We start from the raw sequence: 22,437 nt of genomic DNA on the forward strand, positions 1-22,437 counted from the left end.
GCCCTTCTGGACAGTGTCTTACGCCCTTTTGCAAAATAAATGATGTAAGAAACCCTCAAGAAATGTTCTAAGTTATTTTCTAGAATTCAGTAATGATGTGCCTTTGAATCACTGCACTGAGTCATATACTTAGTGCATTCAAAAACATCCTCTTACAAGTTGTACTTCAATTTTCTTGTATTGACTTTCTCCTTAAAGGATTTGGTTGAGCTTCTTAGAGAAACGCTGCCATCTTGTGGTCGTTTTAGGTGATTATTACTAAAGCCTCATTAATCAGCCACAAATCTTTATCTGTTTACTTTTGTCTGAGTCCACAATGGTTTCAGAGTGCCTTTAAAACTATTAGGGTTCCTGGTACTAGGCAAATGAAGTTAGCTGTATACATGTTTTCAAGTAATAACTGATTAAAATTGATCTAGTTCAATTTTAGATTTCTGTGTTTCTGTTTCTTTAATTGCCAGGTAAAGTAACAATTTTCACTTGTGGGAAATACTGACCTGATTTCAATATAATGTGCTGATTACAAGGAAGCATCAAGTTTTTTCCTTAAAATGTAAGAAAATGTCACCTGCTGGACCCAATACCTTATATTATACTTTTGTAAAAGTTACTGAATTAGAGATAAATTTTAGTTATTAACAGATTCGAATGAGAGGACTAGATGAAGACACTCTTACAGCAGAAAAAAGGAGAAGGACATTCCAACCAATGGTCAGATGGATTAGAGGAATGGAAGCAGGCCAAGGCGTCCAAGGTTCAGAGGTGGAGCTTTTTATAAGACTCACTCAGAACACAACAAAAAGGTTGAAAGTTGAAAAAAAAAATAATTCCAGGTGTGCACTAACCAAAAAGAAAAAATTATGGTTTTAATATTAGACAAAATGACCTTGTAGAATGTAAATGTAATTCTTATGTGTCAAATACTACAGTTTCTTACAAAATTAAACTTTTGTTCTTAAAAATATCTGGAAAGTCTAAACATTATATATGTGCATATATATATACACACACACACACACATATATATACTGTACTTCTCAATCACTAATAAGAAAATATTAATTAGTTATTCAGAGGTGGATCATGTTCTGTTATTCAAATGGCCTCTTCTCTGCAGTCCAATGCATTCACACAGAACCCATCCATGCTGCTCAAGCTGTGCCCTGTGCCAACAGAGGTAAAACATCAACTCTTGGCCTTGATGTGTTTCAAATGTCATGCACTGAAATCATTTGCATGACATATGAAAAAAAAAAAGGTAACTTCTTGTTTATCAGTCAAATTACAAAAGGTTTAAGCAATTATTTATTTTTCCTGATACTGTCTTTGAAAATAAAACTACTTTATAACAATGTGTGAAGGCTACAGTCAACTTCCATCTAATCTTTTCTTAACCCTCAGAACAAATTCCGTTCTTGACCTGCAGTTATAATAGATTTTGTGCTAAGCTCTTAAAGATTCCTGACACCTATTACAATTATCCTGTTGGTTTAGACATTTTATAGCTATAAGGTTTTCAGACAGCTTTCAGAATATATGACTCCATGGACCTTTAATGTCAAAATATTACAACAGTACAAAAGGAAGAATCCTTACTCTCAGTTCCTGGTTTGCAGTTCAAAATTCTCAACCTTGGGATAAACTTCTCAACAATATTAAGAAAATATCAGAAGAAAACCAAACAAAACTCAAGCTATCTGGAAAGAAGAAAAACACTAGTTATTGTTTAATATGATATAAAAATGTCAAAAAAGGACAGTTAACAGAATTTAAACAAAAAATGCTAAGTCCAAGTCACCAATATACTTTCAGTTATTAAAGAAACGAAATAAAAAGTAGGTATATCTCACAAAGCAGGGAATATAGTACAACTGAAAAACTTAGACACAAAAACTTCTTAAATTTCCCTAAAGATACATTAATATGCACAAAAAGAGTTTTCATGAGATCTTTGAATAATAAGTTCTAAATATGACAAATGACCTATAATCATAGCTTAGAAAAGACAAAAAAAGTGTCTTTACACAGCTCTAAAACCACAGGGAAACGTTTTTTCTGAACGTGGGAATTTGGACCCGATGGTAAAAGCACTGTTTTCCTCCTGTGAAAGCAGGATATTTACAGCCTCAAACCTTCCAGAAAAATACACTGGCTCTATTTCTCTTCATCACAGCATTTTTGGTCAAGTATCTGAGTTTTCAGAAAGAAACAGCATGCTTGCCACTTCATGCTGGGAAGTCATCTGACAGTAGGGTTTCACCTAATCAGTGTAACAACAGGTATGGGAGTCAACACTCACAGAAAACTCTTCCCTGACCTATTTTCTCATGAAATGGTAGTGTGTCTTACATGTATCTTTACATAGCTGTGAAACTTCAGGGAAACATGGTTTTGTGAACCTGGGAACTGGGGCCTGATGGTAAAAATAGAATTTGCCTCCTGTGAAAGCCGAAAAGTTGCTGCCTCAAACCTGCCAGAAAAGCACACTGATTCATTTTTCTCTTCGTTTTCAACAACAGCTTTGGCCAAGTATTTTAGTTTTCTGAAAGAAAGAGGCTGCTTGTCACTCCTTGCTGGGAAGTCATCTGATATTACAATTTTACCTTCTCAGGGTGACAACAGGTATGGTAGACAACAACCATAAAACATACTCCCTGACATCTCTTCACATGGAATGGTCCAGTGTGTCCTAGGAGTGTTTTACACAGCTCTGAAACTGCAGGAGAATATTTTTTTTTTTGAACCTGTGAACTGGGGCCTAATGGAAAAATTAGTATATTCCCTTGTGAAACTTGGATACTTGTAGTCTCAAACCTACCAGAAAAACACAGTGATTCATTTTTCTCTTCATTACAACAGCATTGGCCAAGTATTTGAGTTTTCTGAAAGAAATAGGCTGCTGGCGTCTACTTTTTGGAAGTCATCTAACAGTGCAGTTTCACCTGTTCAGAGTAACAAAAATTATGGCAGTCAAAATGCACAGAATACTCTCTCATGGACTCTTTTCTCATGGAATCTTAATGTGTGTCCTATGTGTGTATTTACAGAGTTACACCTGAGTTCTGGGGTCTGATGGTAAAAGCAGTATTTTCCTCCTGTGAAAGCTAGATAATTACAGCCTCAAACCTGCCAGAAAAACAGCCTGGTTCATTTTTTTCTTCATTACAACAACTTTGGTCACTTTTCTGAGTTTTCTGAAAGAAATAGTCTCCTTGCCATTTCTTTCTGGGAAGTCCCTGACAGTATGCATTCACCTTGTCAGGGTAACAATAGTTATGGCGCTAAACACTCACACTTTACCCTGATCTTTGCTAAGAAACTGTGCTGTTTGACCTAATCAGGGTAACAACAGGTATGGCAGTCAACACTTAAAAAACTCACCCATGACCACTTTTCTCATGGAATGGCACACTGTGTCCTAGGAGTTTCTTTACACAGCTCTGAAACTACAGGGATACATGTTTTTGTGAACATGGGAAATGGGCCGAAATGGCAAAAACAGTATCCCCCCGCTCCCCGGGCAAAATGTATAGTTGCAGCCTCGAACCTGCGAGAAAAACACCTTGGCATTTTTTTCACTTCATGACAATAACTTTGGTCAAATATTTGAGTTATCTGAAACATGCTGCTTGCTACTTCTAGTAGGAAGCAGTCATCTGACAGTACAGTTTCACCTAATTGGGTATAAGAATTATGGGCAATCAACACTCACAAAACTGTCTCCCCTGATTGCTTTTCTCATGGAATGGTACGGTATGTCCTGGGTGTATCTATACACAACACTGAAATTGCAGGGAAGCAAGTTTTGTGAACCTGGGAACTGGGACCTGATGGTAAAAGCAGTATCTTCTCTCTTGAAACCTGGATCATTGCAGTCTCAAACTTGCCAGGAAAACACTCTGGTTCATTTCTTTTTTCATTAAAATGACTCTGGTCATGTTTTGAGTTTTCTGAAAGTAATAGGCTGCTTGCCATTTCTTGCTGGGAAGTCATCTGACAGTACAGTTTCACCTAATCAGGATAACAACAGTTATGGCAATCAACACTCACAGAACACTTTCCCTTTACTTTTATCTCATGAAATGGCACAGTGTGTTCTAGGAGTGTCTTTATTCAGCTCTGATACTGCCGGGAAACATGTTTTGTGAACCTGGGAACTGGTGACTGATGGTAAAAGCAGTATTTTCCTCATGTGAAATCTGGATAGTTGCTTCATCAAACCTTCCAGGAAAACACCCTGGTTCATTTTCTCTTTGTCATAACTTTGGTCAAGTATTTGAGTTTTCTAAAAGAAACAGGCTGCTTGCCTCTACTTTCTGAGAAGACATCTGAAAGTACAGTTTCACCTAATCAGGATAAAAACATTTATGGGAGTCAATATTCACAGAATATTCTTCCTTGATACTTTTCTCATGGAATGGTACAGTGTGTCCTAGGTGTGTATTTGTTCAGTTCTAAAGCTGTAGGGAAATGTGTTTTTGTAAACTGAGTTTTGGGGCCTGATGTCAAAAACAGGATTTTCCCCCTGGGAAAGCCAGATAGGTGCAGCCTCAAACCAGCCAGAAAAGCACACTGGTTCGCACACTGGTTCATTTGTCTCTTCCTTACAACAACTTTGGTCAGGTATTTGAGTTTTGCAAAAGAAACAGGCTGCTTGCCTCTTCTTGCGTGAAAGTCATCTGACAGTACAGTTTTGCCTACCCAGGGTAACAACAGGTATGGCAGTAAACACTCACAGAACATTCTCTCTTGATACCTTTTCTCACGGAATGGTACAGTTTGTCCTAGATCTGTATTTACACAGCTCTGAGACTGCAGGGACACATGGTTTGTGAACCTGACAACTGGGGCCTGATGGCAAAAACAGTATTTTGCCCCTGTGAAAACTGGAAAGATACAGCCTCAAACCTGCCAGAAAAACACCCTCATTCATTTTTCTCTTTATTAAACAACAACTTCGGTAAAGTATTTGAGTTTCCTGAAACAAGCAGGCTGCTTGTGATTTCTTCCAGGGAAGTCATCTGTATAGTTTCACCTAATGAGGGTAACAAAAATTATAGAAATCAACACTCACAGAACACTCTCCCCTGATCGCTTTTCTAATAGAATGCTACAGTATGTCCTAGGTGTGTCTTTACAAAGCTTTGAAATGGCAGTTAAACATGTTTTTGTGAACCTGGAAACTGAGGCCTGATGGTAAGAGCAGTATTTTCCCCTGTGAAAGCTCAATGGTTGCAGCCTCAAGCCTGCCAGAAAAACACACTGACTCATTTTCTCTTCATTTCAACCACAGATTTGATCAAGTATTTAAGTTTTCTGAAAGAAACGGTCTGCTTGCCCCTTATTGCTGGGAAGTCATCTGACAGTATATTTCCTCCTAGGCTGGGTAACAACAGATATGGTAGTCAACAGTCAAAGAACACTCTCCCTTGATCACTTTTCTAATGGAATGGTACAGTGTTTCCTATGTGTATTTACATAGCTCTGAAACTGCAGGGTAACATGTTTTTGTGAACACGGGGCCTGATTGCAAAAGCAGTATTTTACCCCTGTGAAAGCTGGACAGTTTCAGCCTCAAACTTGTCAGAAAAACACACTGGTTCATTTTTCTCTTCATTACAACAAAAGCTTTGTCAAGTATTTGAATTTTCTAAAGAAACTGGCTACTTGCCATTTCCTGCTGGAAAGTCATCTGCTGGATAGTGCAACCTTAAGCCTACCGGAAAAGCACACTGGTTCACTTTTCTCCCCATTACAACTGCTTTGTTCAAGTGTTTGTCCTTTCTGAAAGAAACTGCCTGTTTGCCACTTCTTGCTGGGAAGTCATCTGAGAAAACAGTTCCACCTAATCTGGGTAACAGCAGCTGAGCAGACAACAGTCACAGAACACTCTCCCCTAACCTCTTTTCTCATGGAATGGTACGGTGTGTCCTAGGTTTGTCTTTACACAGCTCTGAAACTGCAGTAAAACAAGTGTTTGTGAACCTGGGAATCCAGACTTGACATAAAAGCAGTATTTTCCCCTGTGAAACCTGGAGAGATGTAGCCTCAAATCTGCTATAAAAATACAATGTTCATTTTTTCTCTTCACTAAAGCAACAGCTTTGATCAAGTGTTTGAGTTTTCGGAAAGAAACAGTCTCCTTGTCGCTTCAGGCTGGAAATTTCTCTGACAGTACAGATTCACCTAATCAGTGTAACAACTGATATGGCAGTCCACACTCACAGAACACTCTACCCTGACCTCTTTTCTCATGGAATGGTATAGTGTGTCCTAGGTGTGTCTTTACACAGTTCTGAAACTGCTAGGAAACATGCTTTTGTGAAACTGGGAATTGGGGTCTGATGGCAAAAGTAGTATTATCCCCATCTGAAAGCTGGATATTTACAGTCTCAAAATATCATAAAAATACCCCAGTTCATTTATCTATTCATAACAACAACAGCTTTGGTCAATAATTTGAATTTTCTGAAAGAAACCCGCTGATTGCCATTTCTTGCTGGAAAGTCTTCTGGCAGTAGTCTCACCTAATCAGGGTAACAACATGTATGACAGTCAACACTCACCGAACACTCTCCCCTGACCTCTTTCTCATGAAATGATACAGTGTATCCTAGGAGTTCTTTACACTGTCTAAAACTGCTGATATACATGTTTTTGTGAACCTGGCCTTCATGGTAAAAACAGTATTTCACCTAGGAAAGCTGGATAGTTATAGCCTCAAACCTGGCAGAAAAACACACCGATTTATTTATCTCTTCATAGAAACAGCAACTTTGGTCAAGTATCCGAGTTTTTTGAAAGAAACATGCTCCTTTCCACTTCTTTGTTGGAAATACTACAATTTCACCTAAACAAGGTAACAGCAGGTATGGCAGTCAACACTCACAGGTCATTCTCCCTTGACCTCTTTTTCATGGAATGGGGCAGTGTGTCCTAGCCATGTCTTTACAAAGCTCTGAAACAGCAGGGGAACACATTTTTGTGACCCTGGCTATTGGGGTCTGGTAGCAAAAGAGGTATTTTCCCCTTGAGAAAGCTGGATACTTGCAGCCACAAAACTGCCAAGAGAACAACTTGGTTCATTTTTCTCTTCATAACTTCAATAACTTTGCTCAAGTATTTCAGTTTTTTTAAAGAAACTGACCATTTCTCACTTCTAGCTGGGAAGTCATCTGACATTAGTTTCACCTAACTAGGGTAACAACAGCTGTGATAGTCAACACTCGCCCCTGACTTCTTTTCTCACGGAATGGGATAGTGTGCCCTAGGTGTGTCTTTACACAGCTCTGAATTGGCAGGGAAACATGCTTTTGTGAACCTTGAAATTGGGACCTGAAGGTAAAAGTATTTTCACCCATGAAAACGTGATAGTTGCATCTTCAAACCTGCCAGAAAAGCACACTGGTTTCCTTTTCTCCTCATTACAATGACAGCTTTGGTCAAGCAAGTGCACTCAACAAAAATGGCTGCTTGCCACTTCATCCTTGGAAGTCATCTGAGAGTACAGTTTCATCTAATCTGGGTAACAACAGACATGGCATTCAGCACTCACAAAACACCCCTCCTTGACCTCTTTTCTCATGGAATGGTAGAGTATGTCCTAGGTATGTCTTTACAGAGTCTGAAACCTCTGGTAAACATGTTTTTGTGAACCTGGGAATTATGGTTTAATGATAAAACTGTTGTTTTCTCCAGTGAAAGCTGAATATTTGCAGCCTCACACTGCCAGAAAAACACACTGGTTTCATTCTTTTCTTTATTACAACAACAAATTTGTCAAATATCTGAGTTATCTGTCAGAAACAGGCTGCTAGCCACTTCTTGCTGGGAGATTCTCTGACAGTACAATTTCACCTAATCATTGGCAGTCAACACTCACAGAACACTTTCTCCTGAACTCTTTTCTCATGCAATGATGCAGTGTGTCCTAGGACTGTCTTTACACAGTTTTGAAACTTCAGGGAACTATGTTTTTGTGAACCTGGATATTGGGGCCTAGTGGCAAAAAAAGGATTTTCCCCACGTGAAGGGTGAATAGTTACAGCCCCGAAACTGTAAGAAAAACCCTGATTCATTTTTCTCTTTGTAACAATAAAAAGTTTGGTCAAGTATTTGAGTTTTCTGAAAGAAACAGGTTGTTTCCCACTTCAGGCTGGGAAGTCATCTGAGATTACATTTTCACATGATCAGGGTAACAACAGGCATGGCAGTCAACACCTGATTAATGAAACAGTACTCCCAGATGACTTCCTAGCAACAAGTGGCAAGAAGTCTGTTTCTTTCAGAAGAATCAAATACTTGACCAAAGCTGTTGTTGTAATGAGGAGAAAAATGTACCAGTATGTCTGTCAGGTTTGAGTCTGAAAGTAATCAGCTTTCACAGGGGGGAAGTACTGCTTTTGCCATCAGGCCTCCGTTCCCAGGTTCTCTAAATCGTGTTTCCATGAAGTTTCAGAGTTGTGTAAAGACACACCTAGGACAAACCATACTATTTGATGAGAAAAGAGGTCAGGGGAGAGTGTTCTGTGAGTGTTCCTTGCCATACCTGTTGTTACCCTGATTAGATGAAATTGTACCATCGGATGACTTCCCAACTAGAAGTGCCATCAGCCTGTTTATTTCAGAAAACTCAAATACTGGAGCAAAGCTGTTGTTATAAGGAAGAGAAGAATGAACCACTGTGTTTCTCTGATTCTCTGGCAGGTTTGAGGCTGCAACTATCCAGCTTGCACAGGGGGAGAATACTGCTAATGCCATCAGGCTTCAATCCACAGGTTCACAAAAATATGTTTTCCTGAAGTTGCAAAGCTATGTAAAGATACTCCTAGGACCTGCTCCACCATTCCATGAGAAAAGAGGTCAGGGGAGAGTGTTCTGTGAATACTGACTGCCATAAATGTTGCTGCCTTGCTTAGGTGAAACTGTACTCTCAGATGACTTCCCAGTAAAAAGTGAAAAGCAGACTTTTCCTTCCAGAAAACTCAAATACTTGACCAAAGTTGTTGTTTTAATGAAGAGAAAAATGGACCAGTGTGTTGTTTCTGGCAGTTTTGAGGTTGAAATTATTCAGATTTAATAGGGGGAAAATACTGCTTTTGCAATTAGGCCCCAATTCTCAGGTTCATAAATGCATGTTTCCCTGTAGATTCAGAGATGTGTAAAGACACACCTTGGACACTGTACCATTCTATTAGAAAACACTATTAGGGGATAGTGTTCTGTGAGTGTTTTCTGCCATACCTGCTCTTACCCTGATTAGGTTAAACTGTACCCTCAGATGACTGCCCAGCAAGAAGTGGCAAGCAGACTGTTTCTTTCAGAAACTCAAATACTTGACCAAAGTTGTTGCTGTTATTAAGAGAAAAATGAACCATGGTGTTTTTCCAGCTGTTCTAAGGCTGCAACTCTCCAGCTTTCACAGGTGAAAATATTGCTTTTACCCTCAGTTCTCAATTCCCAGGTTCACAAAAACATGTTTCCCTGCTGTTTCAGAGCTGTGTAAAGAGACTCCTAGGACACACCATACCATTCCACGAGAAAAGAGGTTAGGGGAGAGTGTTCTGTGAGTATTGACTATCATAACTGTTGTAACCCTGATGAAGAGAAACCGTACAGTAGAAAAATCTTTCTGTAAAAAGTGTCAAACAGATTGTTTCTTTCAAAAACCTCAAATACCTGAACAAATTTGCTATTCTAATAAACAAAAATAAAGCAGTGTGTATTTTTCTAGAGAGTTCTAAATAGTTGAGCTGCAACTATCCAGCTTTCACAGGGAGAAAATACTGCATTTGCCATCAGACCCCAATTCTCAGGTTCACAAAATATGTCTCCCTGCAGTTTCAGAGCTGTGTAAAGACATTCTTAGGACACTCTGTACCATTCCGTGAGAAAAGAGATCAGGGAAGAGTGTTATGTTAGTGCTGACTGCCATATCAGTTGTTACTCAGATTAGGTGACTGTACTCTCAGATGACATTCCAGCAACAGCAGCCTGTGTTTGTTTTTATTTTTTTTTTTAATCAGAAAACTCAAATATTGACCAAAGATGCTGTGGTAATGAGGAGAAAATTGTAGCAGTGTGTTTTTTTGGCAGGTTTCTGTCAGCAACTAAAAGGCTGTCACAGGGTGAAAACACTGCTCTTGCCATCAGGTCCCAGTTTCTAGATTCACAGAAGTCTGTTTCTCTTCAGTTTCAGAGTTATGTAAAGACACACCTAGGACACACTGTACCATTCTATGAGAAAAGATATCAGGGTATACTGGTTTGTGACTGTTGACTGCAATTATCTGTTTTACTCTGATTAGGTGAAACTGTACTATTAGATGAATCCCAACAAGAGGTAGTACCCATCTGTTTCTTTCAGAAGATTCTAATATTTGACAAAATTTGTTGTTGTAATAAAGAGAAAAGTGAACCAGTGTGTTTTTCTGGCAGGTTTGAGGCTGCAAATATCCAGCTCTCACAGGTGGAAAATCCTCTCTTGCCATCAGTTCCCAATTTCCAGGTTCACAAAATCATTTTTCCCTGCAGTTTCAGAGCTTATAACAAGACACCTAGGACACAATGTTCCATTCCATGAGAAAAGAAGTCAGGGAAGAGCGTTCTGTGAATGTGAGTGCCATACCTGTTGCTGCCCTGATTAAGTGAAACTGTACTGTCAGATGGCTTCCAAGCAAGAGAGTGGCAGGCAGCATGTTTCTTTCAGAAAACTCAAATACTTGACCAAAGCTGTTGTTTATTTGAGAGATAAATGAACCAGAGTTTTTCTGGCAGGTTTGAGGCTGCAACTATCCAGGTTTCACACTGGGAAAAAAGTCTTTGACATCAAAACCCAACTTTCATGTCACAGAAACATGTTTCCATGTAGTCTCAGGACTTTGTAAAGACATTCCTAGAACACATCATACCATTCCATGAGAAAAGAGGTCAAGGGAGAGTGTCCTGTGACTGTTGACTGCCGTATCCATTGTTATCCAGATTTGGTGAAACTGTTCTGTCAGATGACTTCCAAGGAAGAGTTGGCAAGAAGATTGTTTCTTTCACAAAACTCAAATACTTGACCAAAGTTTTTGCTATTATGAAGAGAAAAATGACCAAAGTGTGTTTCTGGCAGGTTTGAGAATGCAATTATCCAGCTTTCACAGTGGAGAAATACTGCTTTTGACATCAAGCCCCAATTCCTAGGTTCAGAAAGCATGTTTCCCTGCAGTTTAAAAGCTGTGTAAAGATACATCAAGGACCTTCTGCACCATTCCATGAGAAAAGTTGTCAGGGAAGACTGTTGGGTGGTTATTGACTACCATATCTGTTGTTGCCATAAGTTGAAACTGTGCTGTCAGATGACTTCTCAGCAGGGAGTAGCATGCAGACTGTTTAATTCAGACAACCTGCATACCTCACAAAATTGTTGTAATGAAGAGTAAAATGAACCAGTGTGCTTTTCTGGCAGGTTTGAGACTGCAACTATCCTGCTTTCACAGGTGAAAATACTGCTTTTACCATCAAGCCCCAATTACCAGTTTCAAAAAAGCATGTTTTCTTTCAGTTTCAGAGCTGTGTAAAGACTGCCTAGGACACACTGTACCATTCCATGAGAAAAGAGGTCAGGGGAAGAGTGTTCTGTGAGTATTGACAGTCATACCTGTTGTTACCCTGATTTGGTAAAATGGTACTGTCAGATGACTTCCAAGCCAGAAGTAGCAAGCAGCCTTTATCTTTCAGAAAACTCAAATACTTGACCAAATCTGGTGCTATACTGAAGAGAAAAATGAACCAGTGTGTTTTTCTGGCAGGTTTGAGGCTGCAACGACCTATATTCAAAGAGAAAAATAGAGCTTTTGCAAACAGGCCCCAAATCTCAGGTTCAGAAAAACGTATTTCCATGCAATTTCCAAGCTGTATAAAGAACCCCTAGGACACAGTGTACCATTCCATGAGGAAAGAGGTCAGAAAAGAGTGTTCTATGAGTGCTGACTGTCATACCTGTTCTTATCCTGATTAGGTGAAACTGTAAACTCCTAGCTAGAAGTGGCAAGCAAACTGTTTCTTTCAGAAACCCAAACACTTGACAAAATTGTTGTAGTGGAGAGAAAGACAAACCAGTGTGTTTTCCTGGCAGGTGTCATCTGCAACTTTCTAGCTATCACAGGTTAGAATACTGCTTTTACCATCAAGCCCCAATTCCCAGGTTAACAAATAAAAATGTATACCAGCAGTTTCAGAGCTGAGTAAATACACACCGAAGACACAATATACCATTCCATGTTAAAAGAGGTCAAGGGAGAATGTTCTGTGATTGTTGCCTGCCATAACTGTTCTTAGCCAGATCAGATGAATCTGTATTTTCAGATGAGTTCCTAGCAAGAAGTGGCAGGCAGTCAGTTTCTTTCAAAAAACACAATACTAGACCAAAATTCTTGTACTGTGGAGAAAAGTGAACCAGAGTGTTCTTCTGGCAGGTTTGAGGCTGCGAATACCTAATTTGCACCAGGGGAAATTATTGTTTGTGCCATTAGGCCCCAATTCCCAGGTTCAAAAAAGCGTGTATCCCTGCAGTTTCAGAGCTGTGTAAAGACAGTCCTAGAACACCCTGCATCATTGCATGAGAAAAGAGGTCAAGGAAGAGTGTTCTGTGAGTGTTGACTGCCATACCTATTTTTACCCTGATTAAGTGAAACTATCCTGTCAGATGTCTTCCCAAAAAGAAGTTGCAAGTAGCTGTTTTCTTTCCAAAAACTCAATTACTTCCCCAAAGCTGTTGTTGAAATGAAGAGGAAAATAAACCAGTGTGTTTTCTGGAAAGTTTGAGACTATATCTATCTGGCTTTCACAGGTGAGAGGACTATTTTTACCATCAAGCCCCAATTCCCAGGTTCCCAAAACAAGTTTTCCTGCAGTTTCAGACCTGTGTAGAGATGAACATAGGACACACTGTACCATTCCATGAGAAAAGAGATCAGGGGCATGTGTTCTGTGAGTGTTGACAGCCATACCTGTTGTTACCCTGATTAGGTTAAACTGTACTCTCAAGACGATTCCCCAGCATGAAGTGACAAGCAGCCTGTTTCTTTAGGAAATCTCAAATACTTGATCAAAGCTGATATTGTAATGAACAGAAATATTAACCATTGTGGTTTGGGGGGCAGGTTTGAGGCTGAAACTACCTGCTTTCACAGGGGAATAAAACTGCTTTTGCCTTTAGGTGCCAATACCCAGGTTCAGAATTATGTTTCCCTGCTGTTTCAGAGCTGTGTAGAAGACATTCCTAGGACACACTATACCATTCCATGAGAAATGAGGTCAGGAGGGTGTTCTGTGAGTGCTGACTGTCATTACTTTGAACTGGTGAAACTTCTCTCAGACGACTTGCCAGCAAGAAGTGGCAAAATGCCAGTTTCTTTCAGAAAACATAAATACTTGACCAAAGTTCTTGTTGTGATGAAGATAACAATGAAGCAGGGTGTTTTAGGGGAAGTTTTTTAGTGGCTGTATCTATCCAGCTTTCATGCGGGGAAAATACTGCTTTTGCCATCAGGCCCCAATTCCCATGTTCACAAAAGCATGTTTCCTTCCCATTTCAGAGCTGTGTAAAGAAACATGAAGGACACACTGTACCATTACATGAGAAAAGATGTCAAGTTAGAGTGTTTTGTGTGTGTTGACTACCATACCTGCTGTTACCCTGATTGGTTGAAACTGTAATGTCAGATGACTTCCCAGCAAGAATGGCAACAGCCTGTTTCTTTATGAAAACTTAAATGTTTGACAAAATGTGTTGTTTTAATGAAAAGAAAAATGAACCAGTGTGTTTTTTTGGCACGTTTGAGGCTGCAACAATCCAGCTTTTACAGAGGGAAAATATTGACTTGCCATCAGGTCCCAATTCCCAGGTTCTCAAAAACATGTTTGCCTGTCTTTCACAGCTGTGTAAAGGCATTCCTAGGACACACTGTACCATTCCATGAGAAAAAATTCAGAGGAGAGTGTTCTGTGAGTGTTGACTACCATAACTCTCATTACCCTGACTGGGTGAATCTGTCCTGTCATGTGACTTCCCAGCAAGAAGTGGCAAGCAGCTGTTTCTTTCTCAAAACTCAAAAAATTGACCAAAGTTGTTGTTTTATGACAAAAAAATATGAACCAGGGTGCTTTTCTGTCCAGTTTGAGGCTGCAACTCTCAAACTGTTACAGGGTGAAAATACTAGTTTTGCCATTGACCCCAAATCTAGGATTCACAAAAGTATGTTTCCCTGCATGTCAGAGTTGTGTAAAGACACTCCTAGGATGTGTTGTAAGATTCCATGAGAAAAGAGGTCAGGGGAGAGTGTTCTGTGAGTGCTGAGTGCCATACCCGTTGTTACCCTGATTAACTGAAACTGTACTCTCAGATGACTTCTCAGCAAGAAGTGGCAAGAAGACTGTTTCTTTAGTAAAACATAAATACTTGATCAAAACTGTTGTTGAAATGAAGAGAAAAATCAACCAGTGTGTTTTTCTTGAAGGTGTGAGCCGACAACTATCCTGCTTTCACAGGTGGAAAATACTGCTTTTGAAATCATGCCCCAAATCCCAGGTTCAAAAAAACAGGTTTTCCTGCAGTTTCAGAGCTGTGTAAACACTTGTAGGACACACTGTACTATTCCATGAAAAAAAGGTCAGAGGAGAGTGTTCTGTGTTGACTGCCATGCCTGTTACCCTGATTAGATGAAACAGTGCTGTCAGATGACTTCAAAGCTTTAAATGGCAAGCAGCCTGTTTCTTTCAGAAATTTCAAATACTTGACAAAGCTGTTGTAATGAAGAGAAAAATGAACCAGTGTGTTTTTCTGGCAGATTTGAGGCTGCAAATCTCCAACATTCACTGATGGAAAATACTTGCTTTGCCATCAGGCCCAAATTCGCAGGTTCACAAAGGCATGTTTCCCTGTGGTTTCAGAGCTGTGTAAAGACAATCCCAGGACACTATGTACCATTCCATGAGAAAAGAGGTCAGGAGAAAGTGTTCTGTGAGTGTTGAATGTCATACCTGTTGTTACCCTGATTAGGTGAAGCAGTAATATCAGATGACTTCCCAGCAAGGAGTGGAAAGCAGCGTTTTCTTTCAGAAAACTCTAATGCTTGACCAAAGCAGTTGCTGAAATCTAACAAAAATGAACTAGTGTGTCTTTCTTGAAGGTTTCAGGCTTCAACTCTCCAGCTTTCACAGGGGAAAATATTGCTTTTGCCATCGGGCCCTATATCTCAGGTTCAAAAAAATCATGTTTCCCATCAGTTTCAAAGCTATGTAAACACTCTTAGGACACACTGTACCATATCATGAGAAAAAAGTTCAGGGGACAGTATACTGTGAGTTGTTTTTACCCTGTTTTACCCTGTTTTTACCCTGATTAGCTGAAACTGTACTGTAAGATAACTTCACAATATTAAGTGGGAAGCTGCCTGCTTCTTTAAGAAAACTCTAGTCCTTGATCAAATCTGATGTTGTAATGAAGAGAAAAAATGAATCACTGTGTTGTTCTGTCAGGTTTGAGGTTGCAACTATCCAGCTTTCACTGGGGATAAATACTGATTTTGCCATGAGGCCCCAATTTCCAGGTTCACAAAAACATGTCTCCCTGCAGTTTCAAAGCTGTGTAAAAACACTCCTAAAACACACTGTACTTCCATGAGAAAAGAGGTCAAGAGAGAGTGTTTTGTGAGTGTCGACTGCCATATCTGTTGTTACGCTGATAAGGTGAAACTGTACTGTCAGATGACTTCCCAGAAAGAAGTGGCAAGTAGCCTGTTTTTTTAAGAAAGCTCAAATACTTGACCAAAGGTGTTGTTATGAAGAGAAAAATGAACCAAGGTGTTTCTCTCAGTATTGAGGCTGCAATTTTCCAGCTTTCACAAGAGGAAAATACTGCTTTTGCCAATGGGCCCCAATGCCCAGGTTCAGAAAAACATGATTCTCTGCAGTTTCTGAGCTGTGTAAAGACACAACTAGAACACACTGCACCATTCCATGAGAAAAGAGATCAAGGGAAAGTGTTCTGTGAAAGTTGAATCCCATAACTGTTGTTACCCAGAACAAGTAAAACTGTACACTCAGATGACTTCCCAGCAAAAAGGGGCAAATAGTGAATTTCTTTCAGAAAACTCAAATATTTAACCAAAGTTTTTATCGTTAACAAGAAGAAAAATGAACCAGTGCATTCTTCTGGCCAGTATGAGGCTGCAACTACCAGATTTCTAAGGGGGAAAATACTGCATTTACTTTAAACCCAAATTCCCATGTTCACAAGGACATGTTTCAGTACAGTTTCAGAGGTGTGTGAAGACACTCCTAGGACACACTGTACCATTCCATGAGAAAGAGTTTAGGGGAAACTGTTCTGTGAATGTTGACTTCCATGTCTGTTGTCACCCTGATTAAATGAAACTGTACTGTCAGATTACTTCCCAGTGTGATAGGGCAAGAAACCAGTTTCTTTTAGAAAATTTAAATACTTGACAAAACCTCTGTTGTAATGAAGATAAAAGTGAATCAGTGTGTTTTTCTGGCATGTTAAGGCTGATACTATCTGCTTTTACAGAGGGAAAATACTGCTTTTGCCATCAGGCCCCTAATCCCAGGTTCACAGAAACATGTTCCCCTACAGTTTCAGAACTGTGTAAAGATGATCATAGGAAACACTGTACCATTAAATAAGAAAACAGGTCAGGGAAGAGTGTTCTTTGAATGTTGACTGTCATACCTGTCATTACCCTGATTGGTGAAACGTTATTTTCAGGTGACTTCCCAGCAAGAAGTGGCAAGCAGCCTGTACTTTCTAAAACTAAAAACTTAACCAAAGCTGTTTTTGTAATTAAAAGAAATATGAAACACTTGGGTTTTCTAGCAGGTTTGATACTGCAATTATCCAGTTTCTAAAGGTGGAAAGTATAGCTTTTACCATAAAAGCCAAATTCCAGGTTCACAAAAGCATGTTACCTGACTGGTTCAGAGTTGGGTAAAAACACACCTATGGCACACCATTCCATCCATGAGAAAGATGTCAGTGGAGAATGTTCTGTGACTGTTGACTGCCTTACCTGTTCTTACTTTTATGAGGTGAAACTACTGTCAGATGACTTACCAGCAAGAAGTCAGAAGAATCATTTTATTTCAGAAAGCTCAAAATCATGACCAAAGCTGTTGTTGTAATGAAGAGAAAAGTGAACCAGTGTGTTATTCTGGCAAGTTTAAGTCTGAAACTAACCAGTTTTCACTCAGGAAAATACTTTATTGTCATCAGGCCCCAATTCCCAGGTTCACAAAAACATGTTTCCCAGCAGTTTCAGAGCTGTGTAAAAACACTCCCATGACACATTGTACCATCCCTTTAGAAAAGATATCAGAGAGGAGTGTTCTCTGATTGTTGACTACCATACCAAGTGTTACTCTGGTTAGGTGAAACTGTACTATCAGATGACTTATCAGCAGAAAGTGGCAAGCAGCCTATTGCTTTCAGAAAACTCAGAAACTTGACCAAAAACTGTTGTTAGAATGAGGAGAAAAATGAACCAGTGTGTCTTTCTGGCAGGTTTGATGGTGGAACTATCCAGCTTTCACTATGGGAAAAAGCTTCCGTTGCTATCAGGCCCCAATTCCCAGGCTCACAAAAATATTTCTCTGCATTTTCAGAGTTTGTAAAGATACACCTAGGAAACACTGTATCGTTCCATGATAAAAGGGGTCAGGGGACAGTGTTCTTTGAGACTTGACTCCCATACCTGTTGTTACCTTGATTAAGTGAACCACCACTGTCAAATGACTTCCCAGCAAGAAGTGTCAAGCAGCCTATTTCTTTTAGAAAGCTCAAAGACTTGACAAAAGCTGCTGTTGTAAATAAGAGAAAAATTAATCAGTGGGGTTTTCCAGCACGTTTGTGTTCTTGTTCTGTCACTCAGCCGTATCTGACACTTGTGACCCCATGGACTGCAGCATGGCAGGTTTCCCTGTCCTTCACTATCTCCTGGAGCTTGCTCAAACTCATGTCCATTGAGTCGGTGATGCCATTCAACCATCTCGTCCTCTGTCATCCCCTTCTCCTCCTGCCTGTGATCTTTCCCACCATCCGGGTCTTTTCTAATATGTCAGCTCTTCACATCAGGTGGCCAACATAATGGAGCTTTAGACTCAGCAGCAGTCCTTCCAGTGAATATTCAGGACTGATTTCCTTTAGAACTGACAGGCTGGATCTCCTTGCAGTCCAAAGGACTCTCAAGAGTCTTCTCCAACACCATAGTTCAAAAGCATTAATTCTTCAGCACTCAACCTTCTTATGGTCCAACTCTCACATCCATGCATGATTATCTGAGAAACCATAGTTTTGACTACAAGGATCTTTGTGGGCAAAGTAATGTCTCTGCCTTTTAATATGCTGTCTAGGTTGATCATAGCTTTTCTTCCAAGGAGCAAGCATCTTTTAATTTCATGGCTGCAGCCACCATCTGCAGTGATTTTGGAGCCCAAGAAAATAAAGTCTGTCACTGTGTCCATTGTTTCCCCATCTATTTGGCATGAAATGATGGGACCAAATGCAATGATCTTAGTTTTCTGAATGTTGAGTTTTAAGCCAAATTTTTCACTCTCCTTTTTCACTTTCATCAAGAAGCTCTTTAGTTTTTCTTCACTTTCTGCCATAAGGGTGGTGTCATCTGCATATCTGAGGTTACTGATATTTCTCCCAGCAACTTGATTCCAGCTTGTGCTTCCTCCAGCCCAGTGTTTCTCATGATGTATTCTGCATATAAGTTAAATAAGTAAGGTGACAATATACAGCCTTGACGTACTCCTTTCCCCATTTGGAACCAGTCTGTTGTTCCATGACCGATTCCAGCTGTTGCTTCTTGACATGCATACAGGTTTCTCAGGAGGCAGATAAGGTGGTCCGTTAGTCCCAACTCTTTAAGAATTTTCCACTGTTTGTTGTGATCCACACACTCAAAGACTTTGGTGTAGTCAATAAAGTATAAGCAGATGTTTTTCTGGAACTCTCTTGTTTTTTTTGTTTTTTGTTTTTTTGATGATCCAATGGATGTTGGCAATTTGATCTCTGGTTCTTCTGTCTTTTCTAAATCCAGCATGTACATCTGGAGGTTCTCAGTTCATATACTGTTGAAGCCTGGCTTGGAGAATTTTGAGCATTACTTTTCTAGTGTGTGAAATCAGTGCAATTGTGCAATAGTGTGAATAGTCTTTGGCATTGCCTTTCTTCGGAATTGGAATGAAAACTGACCTTTTCCAGTTGTGTGGCCACTGGTGAGTTTTCCAAATTTGCTGCCATATTGAAGGTAGGGTTGAGGCTGCAACTATCCACCTTCCAAAGGTGTAAAATACAACTTTTACCATATGGGCACAATTCTCAGGTTCACAAAAGAATGTTTCCCTGCATTTCGAGAACTTTGTAAAGACACACCTAGGAAACCCTGTACCATACCATGAGAAAAGTGGTCAGGGGAGAGTGTTCTATGAGTGCTGAGTACCGTGCCTGTTTTTACCCTGATTAGGTGAAACTGTAGTGTCAGATGACTTCTTAGGAAGAAGTGGCAAGCTGACCTTTTTTTTTCCAGAAGACTCAAAAATTTGACCAAAGCTGTTCTGAAATAAAGAAAAAATGAACAGTGTGTTTCTCTAAAGCTTTTGAGGCTGCAATTATCCAGCTTCCAAAGGTGGAAAATATAGCTTTTACCACATGGGTCCAATTCCCAGGTTCACAAAAGCATGTTTCCTAACTGTTTCAGAGTGATGTAGAGACACACCTAGAACACACTGTATGATTCCATGAGAAAAGATGTCATTAAAAAATAGAAAATACAGGACAGTATTCTGTGAGTGTTGACTGCCATAGCTATTGTTACTCTGATTATGTGAAACTGTATGACCAGATGACTTCCCAGCAAGATGTGGGAAGCAGCCTGTTGCTTTCAGAAAACAAACTCACAACCAAAGCTATTGTTTTAATGAAATGAAAAAATGAAACAGTGTGTTTTTCTGGCAAGTTTGAATTTGCAATTATTCAGCTTTCACTGGAGGAAAATACTTCTTTTACTATCAAGCCCCAATTCCCAGGTTCACAAAAATACTTTTCCCTGCAGTTTCAGAGCTGTGTAAAGACACTTCGAGGACACATTGTAGCTATTCTGTAAGAAATGATCCTAGGTGAGTGCCTTCTGTGAGTGCTGAACACCATACCAGTTGTTACTCTGATTAGGTGAAACTCTACAGTCAGATGACTTCCTAACAAGAAGTGGCAAGCCCTCTGTTGCTTTCAGAAAACTCCAAAACTAGACCAAAGCAATTGTTATAATGAAGAGAAAAATGAGCCAGTGTGTTTTTCTGGCACTTTTGAGGCTGCAGATATCCAGCTTTCACAGTGGGAAAATACTTCTTTTTCCATCAGGCCCCAATTACCAGGTTCACAAAAAGATTTTCCCTTTAGTTTCAGAGCTGTGTGTACACTGCTATGCCCAAGGTAGCACCCCAAAAGAAAAGAGGTCAGGGAGAGTGTTCTGGGGGTGGTGACTTCCAAACCTGTTGTTCCTCTTATTATGTGAAACTCTACTGTCAAATGACTTCCCAACAAATCTGAAGCATCCTTTTTATTTCAGAAAATTCAAAATCACGACCAAAGCTTTTTTTTTTTTTTTTTTTAATGAAGAGAAAAATTAACCAGTGTGTTTATCTGGCAAGTTTAAGGCTGAAACTATCCAGCTTTCACTGAGGGAAAATACTTTTTTTTGCCATCAGATCCCAATTCCCAGGTTCACAAAAACCTTTTTCACAGCTGTTTCAGAGCTGTGTAAAGATACACCTGGGGCACACTGTACAATTTTATGAGAAAAGAAATCAGGGGAGAGTGCTCTGTGAGTTTTGACTGCCATATCTGTTGGTACCCTTGAAAGGTTGTTGCTGAACGATAGGACGCGGGATTCTTGGCCTCCGGAGGAGATGAATTCAATCCGGGGCCAGAGACGAGGCTGTATCGCTCAGAGCTTTTGTGTAATAAAGTTTTACTAAAGTATAAAGAAGATAGAGAAAGCTTCTGACATAGGCATCAGAAGGGGTCAAAAGAGTACCCCTTTGCTAGTATTAGCAAAGGAGTTAAATACTCTCCAATGAATCCAAAGAATGTCTGGAGGTGGTAAAGACCTCACCAGACCGACTTCCATAATTTACATTTTAAGATAACAGAGTTGGCCAGAAGGTTTAATCCAAAGATTGTCCTCAGGCAGAATACATCCTTGTAAAGACCAGACCTACTCCCATAATTTATGTTTTAAGATAACAGAATTAGCCAGAGGGTTTAATCCAAAGACTGTCCTCAGGCAGGATACATTATTGTTATATAGTCACTCACCATCTGTTAATGAAAAGAAAGGAATGTCATAAAACTTAGAATGGCACCAGATAATTCACCCCTGGCCATAAAACGATTGACTTAAATCTTGTAGAAGGGCAGATTACCAACAAATAGATTAGGGGAACAATACCTGAGTAAGTAGGTTGGGCCATTTGGCGGAACCAACTTGAAGATAGAGTCATAGCTTAAGACAACGTTTCCATAAGGAAAAGAAATGTATTGGTTAACTCAAGGTTTGAGAGTAGTTAGCTTCAGGTGAAACCAGGTGTCATTGGAACACAGCATTTTAAGAGAAAGCTCCTTTTAAATTTGTATAGAGAAGAAAAAATATCACTGGTTTGTTTCCTCCTGCCGTTTAAGAGAGATAAAAATGTCTGGCACTTGCAGCCTCTTTCCTCTGTTTGGAGACCCCTGGCCTTCCTGCCTGTTACCCTCTCACCCTGATTAGGTGAAAATATACTTTCAGATGACTTTATGCAAGAAGTGGCAAGAAGCCTGTTACATCCAGAAAACCCAAAAACTTGACCAAAACTGTTGCAATGAAGATAAAAATGAACCAATGTGTTTTTCTGACAGGTTTGAGGCTTCAATTATCCAGCTTTCCCAGGTGGAAAATGTTGCTTTTACTGCAAGCACCCAATTCCCATGCTCACAAGGTATGTTTACTGGCTGTTTCAGAGTTGTGTAAAGACACACCTAGGACACACGGGACCATTCTATGAGAAAAGGTATCAGCAGAGAGTGTTCCTTAAGTGTTGAATGCCATACCTGTTTATTCCCTGATTAGGTGAAAATGTTGTTAGGTGACTTCCCAGCAAGAAATGGCAAGCAGTCTGTTGCTTTCAGAAAACTCAAATCCTGACCAAGCTGTTGTTGTAATGAAGAGGAAAAATGCACCAGTGGGTTTTTCTGGCAGGTTTTAAGGCTGTAATTTTCCACCTTCTACTGGCAGAAAATATTGGTTTTAGCAAAAGAGCCCAATTCCCAGGTTCACAAAAGCATTTTACAGGCTATTTCAGAGTTGTGTAAAGACACACATAAGAAACATT

Source organism: Dama dama, chromosome 23 (genome assembly GCF_033118175.1).
Source record: "Dama dama isolate Ldn47 chromosome 23, ASM3311817v1, whole genome shotgun sequence".
NCBI lineage: Eukaryota > Metazoa > Chordata > Mammalia > Artiodactyla > Cervidae > Dama > Dama dama.